Source organism: Lucilia cuprina, chromosome 2 (assembly GCF_022045245.1).
Source record: "Lucilia cuprina isolate Lc7/37 chromosome 2, ASM2204524v1, whole genome shotgun sequence".
Classification (NCBI taxonomy): domain Eukaryota; kingdom Metazoa; phylum Arthropoda; class Insecta; order Diptera; family Calliphoridae; genus Lucilia; species Lucilia cuprina.
Window position 1 is genome coordinate 26,419,070 of NC_060950.1, and position 7,545 is coordinate 26,426,614.

Below are 7,545 nucleotides of genomic sequence, written 5' to 3' on the forward strand. Positions count from 1 at the left end.
AAAAAACACAACAGCTTAATGTCTTAACATAATTTTAAAGAATTAAAAGAGATTACAGATAACTCGGATAACGATCTATTCTTATATATAGGAGTTTTATAAGACCTCTTCTTAAGAAAATTGTTACGAATACAACTATTTCTATAGAAAATTGTCACGCTTGATATGTATCTATCCTAATTTTTTTTTTTGGAAACAATGTTTCTACAATAAATTCTTTTGTATAACTTTCTCTCCATATAAAATTACATTGGATAAAACTGTTTCTTTAAAAAATTGTCTTGAATAACAATGTTTCTATAAAACATTTTCACGGATAATAATATTGCTATATATATCTTTTCTAAAAAGTGAACTTTTTTAAAAATGATTCTATAAAAAGTCTTTGAAAATAATCTTTTTACAGATATCTGTCTCGTATAGCTATGTTAATATAGAAGATTGTCACGGATGACAATAGTTCTATAGAAAATTATTACGGATAACTATGTTTCTACAGAAAATTACCTCAAATAACAATCTATCAACAACAAATTCTTTTAGATAACTGCCTCTTCATATAATATTGCAATGGATAAAGCAATTTATATGAAAATGTTCACCGATTAACAATATTTCTTTAGAAAATGGTCTGTTTCAAAAGAAGTAAAATTTCTATATATATATTTCAATATATAGCCTTCACCATGGTGTGTTAAAAAAAGTCGATATCAAAAACTCTTCTTTAAAATCACTTACTTCGGGCTGAACATACTTAATTTCTTGTTTCTAGATTCAATACTATAGAAAATCAAAATGTACCTTCAAAAAAAAAAAACTAATAATTTCACGTTTTCGGTTCTCACCTAACTCTGACTCTACATACTTAATATTATGTTCCTAGGTTCAATATATATAGGAAAATCAAAAACGTATTCTAGGTTTAATATTATAGAAAATTCAAAAAATACCTTTTAATAAACAAAAAAGTACCAAAAAGTTTACTTTTTCCGGTTTTCGTCTAATTCCGACTTTTCATACTTAATATTATAGAAAATTCAAAAAGTACCTTTTGTAGAACAAAATATTACCAAAAAAATCACCTTTCTCGACTAATCCAGACTCTACATACTTAATTTCATGTTTCTAAGTTTATTATTATAGATAACTCAAAAAGTACCTTTTGAAAAATGAAAAAGTTCCTTTTTTTGGGTTTTCATATAATTCCGAATCAACATACTTCATTTCATTTTCCTAGGTTCAATATTATAAAATATTCAAAAAGTACCTTTTGAAAAACGAAATAGTACCAAAAAGTTGCTTTTTATGGATTCTCATCTAATTCCGAATCCACATACTTAATTTCATGTTCCTAAGTTCAATATTATAGAAAATTCAAAAAGTATATTTTGAAAAACGAAAAAGTACCAAAATCTTCCCTTTTATGACTTTTAACTTGCTGCTCTCGCTCTGCCTTATTTTTATAAACAATAGTACAATAACAAAATTTACCGTATGATTATGTATTTTATTTTTGTTTTTTTGCAATTTCTGTTTGAGCATGAATAAAAAATCTCAATTTTTTATGAAATTTTCAGAGGTTGTCTAGGATTTTTGCTCATATCTCCGCTATTTAATGCCCGATTTTTCTGATTTTAAATAGCGATCTTCCCGAAAGCATGTCTAACAGAATTTTTGAAGATTTGGATCTTCAAACATATAGACAGACAACCAGACGGACATCGTTCTCTAGAATTTTTTTAGGATTACAATTTCTGCGTGTTGGCCAAATTTCATGGTGGTTTTTTTTCAGCCACTGGCTGAGCTTCTTTGCGACTCACCACCGTGCACTTTGGCCCAGTATACGTGCACTTCGCTCAAGTACTCAAGCTATCTAATTTCTTGTCATAATAGTTCCTCTGAGAAATGTCAACTGTCAAGTTTCACGCTCAATCTAACCACGACATAGAAGAAGGCAATCACAGGTAAGAGCCGATAGTAGGGGCGGACCCAATATCAGGTGAAAATACCCTATTGATGCTATAATGATGAATATGTTGACTCTATAAACATACTCATTATCTAAAGGTTCACCCCTTATGTGATTCACCCCTCTGTTGTTTCGACAATAGAATCTAGGGGATGTAATCGGTGGTTTGAAAAACACAGTTTTGAATTTAATTAGCTAGACTTATTTGAATGGCCACAAGGACCTAAAATTTTAGGTTGAGCATGTTCAGAGTGAACTCTAGTCCACCTAACCATGAAGGAGTGAATCGCCGATAAATTAATGTTTAAGGTATTACAACTCTACAACGTCTCAATCAACTACACCGACACTTCAACCATCACTCACAACTCAGGATCCCTATCGCCCTTCAAATACATATATCCGATGGTACATCTCACTCCAACACATATATAATCTTTGCATTATAAGTTTCATTCCAACATTTTATTAATCCACAGAATTGAACTGTGGTTTGTATCGCTCCTAGGCACTATACCAACATGTGGGTCATTCATCTAAGATTTTTTGTTTGAAAATATGTATAACATTGATATATGTATGTTGGGAAGATGTGATTCATCATGAGGTTGGCAACGTAAATTTTACAGTAATTTCGAATAAACACATACAGACACGTTTAAACATTTGTATTAGTAAGAGGGTCATACTGAAAGTCATAGGAAATGAGAATCATAAACTTATGATAACTATTAAAGCTGTTATAAAAATAACACAACTCCCAGACAATTTTTTATTAGGAGCAAGCTTAGCCCTGACTCTTTACACTCCAAATCTAGTCGATCAGTTTTACCATCGTAATAAACAAACAAATTCTGACAGGATTGTACCACAAATCCCTGAGGATTCTTAAGTAATAGCCAGCAATCTGATGTTTTTTTGAATTTGAAGATTTATATATTCTAAAGTATTGTCCTTTCCTGAAAAGGCGTAACATTATGATAAACACGACTCTAAGGCTTGATAAAGATAATAATTTTTCAACAAATTCCATTACAACTCTAGCACAAGATATATTAAATATATATGCATCATTAGTTAAAATGGTACTACTATTCGTAAAGGAACGAACTTCGTATTACAATCGCACATACTTACAGTCATATTCCAATGTTCATTTTTCATTATTTACATATTAACATTGTGTCTGTGGTAAATAAAACATAGACATACAAAACTCCCAGAATTTCATAGGGGGACCGACAGAGAGACAAACTGACGGATGTCATATAGTACTAATGTCCCAGCAAACACAATGAAATAAATTGGAATTGTCTAAGCTTAGAACTAAAGCTATAAAAGAACAAGTCAGAGTTCTATATTCGGCTGTGCCGTATCTTACACACCATGGTGAAGGGTATCATCATGGTGTGTTAAAAAAAAAATAGTCAGTACCAAAAAGTCCTCTTTAACATAACTTACTTCGGGCTCAACATGCTTAATTTCATATTTCTGGAAAGTACTTAAAAGTTCCCTTTTACGTGTTCTCACCTAATTCCGAATCTACATACTTAATTTCATGTTTCTAAGTTCATTATTATAGAAAACTCAAAAAGTACCTTTTGAAAAACGAAAAGTACCATAAAGTTCCCTTCTATGAGTTCTCATCTAATTCCGAATCTACATATTTAATTTCATGTTACTGGGTTCATTATTGTAGAAAACTCAAAAAAACACCCAAAAGTTCTCTTCTATGGGTTCTAATCTAATTCCGAATCTACATACTTAATTTCATATATCTAGGTTCAATACTATAGGAAAGTACCTGTTGAAAAACGAAAAAGTACCAAAAAGTTCCCTTTTATTGCTTCTAACTTTAGCCAGTCTCCACATACTTAATTTTATGTTTCTAGTCAATAACAATACACTAGTGCTGCTCTCGCTCTGCTACTCTTGTTCGGCTGTTCTCGATATCTGGGGTCCTCTAAAAACTGATTTCAACAAATATACAGACAGACAGAAGGACAGACAGTCAGACCGCCGTACTTGGCTTAAATTTTGAATCAAGGCTTAACCTTTAGTAGGTCAAGAAGGTGGTTTTATCATGTAAACCAATACGTTATACTAAGGTCTTCATTCGAATCCTGCCTGGCCAATTCATCTCATTATTCTGTATATTATAGTAAACTGGATTTTAAGAGCTCTTTTGAACTTAGCCATTGTGGCATTGCAGATACTTAGGTCTCGCTTGATTGTTATAGATTCTGAATAAACCTCGATGAGATGTATTTCTTTTGAGATCGCAAATATCTCTTTCGTTGGCAGACGCTGCACTCCTACGAAAGCCTATATGATAATATAACTTTAGCATTTATGTTTGCTGGGTTGCTAATGACAATTGTCACTGTAGTTTTACGAGGTTTTAACATACAACACTTACTACGTGTCTTCTGTCTTATGCCTCAACCAAACCAGTCCAACAACCAATGAACCAAAATCAATATTCATTACGATTTCAGCTGTTAATATTGTACAATAGGTGTTGGTTTTTATTGCCAATCATCATTATAGTCATTATCATCATAAACATCTTTAAAGGAAATGAAAATAAAACATTATTTTCATCATTCCATTGCATATACATAGTATATCTATACACGTACATATACATATGTTGGTTGTGGTATATTTAGATTTTGGCAAACGTTTTAATGTAATTGAAAAAGAACAAAATCCAACTACATACTCTTGTATTGTCGTCAAGATCTAGAAATGACATTGAGACAAGAAGAACATTTTTCAAGTTTGTTTAATTATATGTTATCGGTGGTTAGTCTTTTTGTGGTCTCAATATGTTTCCGTTTGAAGATTAGTTTTTAAAATTTATGATTTGCGGTAATTTTTACTAAAAATTCTAAATTTGTTGCACAATTTTCAAAGATTAAGTAATGGAAGTGGAGGCAGAAATGTTTGACATTTTAAAAGTAAAGTCTTGCGGTCACTCGAAGGTTTCGGTAGAGATTTAGTTTCTGAGTCGGTTATCGGGCTAGTGGTATGTAATGGAAATGTAGGATTGTATGATAGGAAGTTATTATCCAATGACGCAAACTGAGTTTCCAGGATGAACTTACTTGGAAATTTCTCATTGATGTCTGTGAGATTTTAATATCGCTTCCAAAATGTTTAAAGCATGGAAACAACAGTGCCTGGAGATCCAACCCACAAGAAATTGCCCACAGGTTTATGCAATTCTACGGAAAAGAGTTGTTACTAGTACCTCTAGTTTGCCGGAGCTATAAACTGATGATTATCATATGTATCAACAACGTTTTATTTAAGTCTTTGGTACTACGGATGTCCAGTTGCCCACAGGAATTTGTTGGTTGAGTTTTCTTTAGGATCCACGTAATTGCTGTTCAAGTTCAGTTCTGGTTCAGTTCCAGTTCAGTTCTAGTTCAGCTCTAGTTCAGTTCCAGTTCAGTTCTAGTTCAGTTCTAGTTCAGTTCTAGTTCAGTTCTAGTTCAGTTCAAGTTCAGTTCTAGTTCAGTTCTAGTTCAGTTCTAGTTCATTTCTAGTTCAGTTCTAGTTCAGTTCTAGTTCAGTTCTAGTTCAGTTCTAGTTCAGTTCTAGTTCAGTTCTAGTTCAGTTCTAGTTCAGTTCTAGTTCAGTTCTAGTTCAGTTCTAGTTCAGTTCTAGTTCAGTTCTAGTTCAGTTCTAGTGCAGTTCTAGTTCAGTTCTAGTTCAGTTCTAGTTCAGTTTTAGTTCAGTTCTAGTGATGTATCCTTCGATGTCCACACAGGGGTGGTCAGTTGGTTGAGGTTTCATCAGGATCCACGTAGTAGCTGTGGTTTAAATCGAAATATGCTGGAGGAATGCTCGGTGCACAAAAATAACAATTTAGGGACCTTAGCATGTAAAAAAGGCAGAAGTATGTGGATTAAAAAACACCGCGGGTTGTTGATAACCGATACTCCTCAAATGATATTGTTCTAATTGTCTTTTAGGTGTCGGAAAATAAGTGCACTACGAAAGCAAAGTTTTTCATTAAAATAGTATATATAACTGCCATTGATATACATACACAAATGTGTATCAAAAGTTTGTCCAACACTTCTGTTGACAAAATCAGAATTATATCCGTAAAGATATAATGAAATTTCCTTGACATCTGGAAAACTTTGAAAATGTTTTATAAGTAGGAGTTTAAAGAAACTCCTTAAACATGTCAACTAATAGTTTGATCAGTATGTACATGATGATGAGCAAAACCGTTGCTGGCAACATTTCAAAGAATACATAAAATGTGAAGGGGTTTTCAACAAAAACTTGCAATAGGGAAAAGGAAAATTTTAAAATTTCTTTGATGATACATCATTTGTAAAATCGTTGGTAAACGTTAAAATGAATAATCACTTGCACGAAAATCGCTATGAAAATGGGGAATCTGTTGGAAGTACAGACCACAGTTATCATGATTTCCTTACACTTTGTAACAAAGTATAAAACGACGTAGACGAAATTATTACTTCATACTAAACTCGTAACGGAAACTTGTAGTTAATCGTAGCAGATCTAAAATATTTATCTCTCTAGCTTATCTAGGTCCAAGACAAGAACTTAGATGACAGAGACTTTGTTATTCTTTACCAAAAGACGGAAACTTGTAGTTAATCGTCGCAGAATTAAAATATTTACCTCCCTAGCTTCTCTAGGTCCAAGACAAGAACTTAGATGAAAGAGACTTTGTTATTCATTGACCAAAAGACATAGTTTAAAGACTGGAACAAATGTATATCATCAAACAGTATACGTAGCCCTTTTCGGAAAAACTAAATATTTAGTCAAACTAAAACATTTCAATAATCTAAATGTCTTTTTAATAAGTGATCCAAAATAAATTAATTTAAAACCGACTTTATAATTAAATATCTCATTAACATTCACCATAAATTTTACTCCCCAAAATTTAATAAAGAGCAAAAAAATAGATGTGCGTATATTTAGGTTTCGAATCAGTTGTTTTATCTAATCATCCATTTAATATAACATCAAATTTATGACGAAATCACATTTAATTTTGTGTGTGTGTGAGGTTTCAAACACACATACAAAAGTTAATGGAAAGATTCGCACACACAATATATTAATTCCTATAAATAATATTTCCATAATATGTCCCTATATAGATACGCACAGGAATTTCCGCTTCCTTGTACACGCTGCTTCCACACTGTTTAAGACCAAATGACTGAACAACAACAAACAAAATGCGTGATGGCAGTGATTAGATTAAAAATTAATTACTTATTAAAATTTGCATGATGAAACACAACAAAAAGCAAGTAAATATAAAATGAAATAACATAAATGATCAAAGTGCAAAAGAATCCAAGGGAATAAAGAGTTATGAAGAAAAAAAAAAAAGAAATAAATTTTTGTCGATCTACTGGCTCCAGTTCAGTACTATCTCCGTTCTAGTTCAGTTCTAGTTCAGTTCTAGTTCAGTTCAGTTCTAGTTCAGTCCTAGTTCAATTCTAGTTCAGTTCTAGTTCAGTTCTAGTTCAGTTCTAGTTCAGTTCTAGTTCAGTTCTAGTTCA

General features: G+C 32.0%; 1 protein-coding gene across 3 annotated transcripts in view; it reads right to left on the bottom strand.

Annotated features, from left to right (window-relative positions):
- The window catches only part of LOC111683707 (apoptosis-resistant E3 ubiquitin protein ligase 1), a 52,986-nt gene that overhangs the window by 33,069 nt on the left and 12,372 nt on the right, over positions 1 to 7,545 (bottom strand). The gene's annotated exons all lie outside the window — the stretch shown is intronic.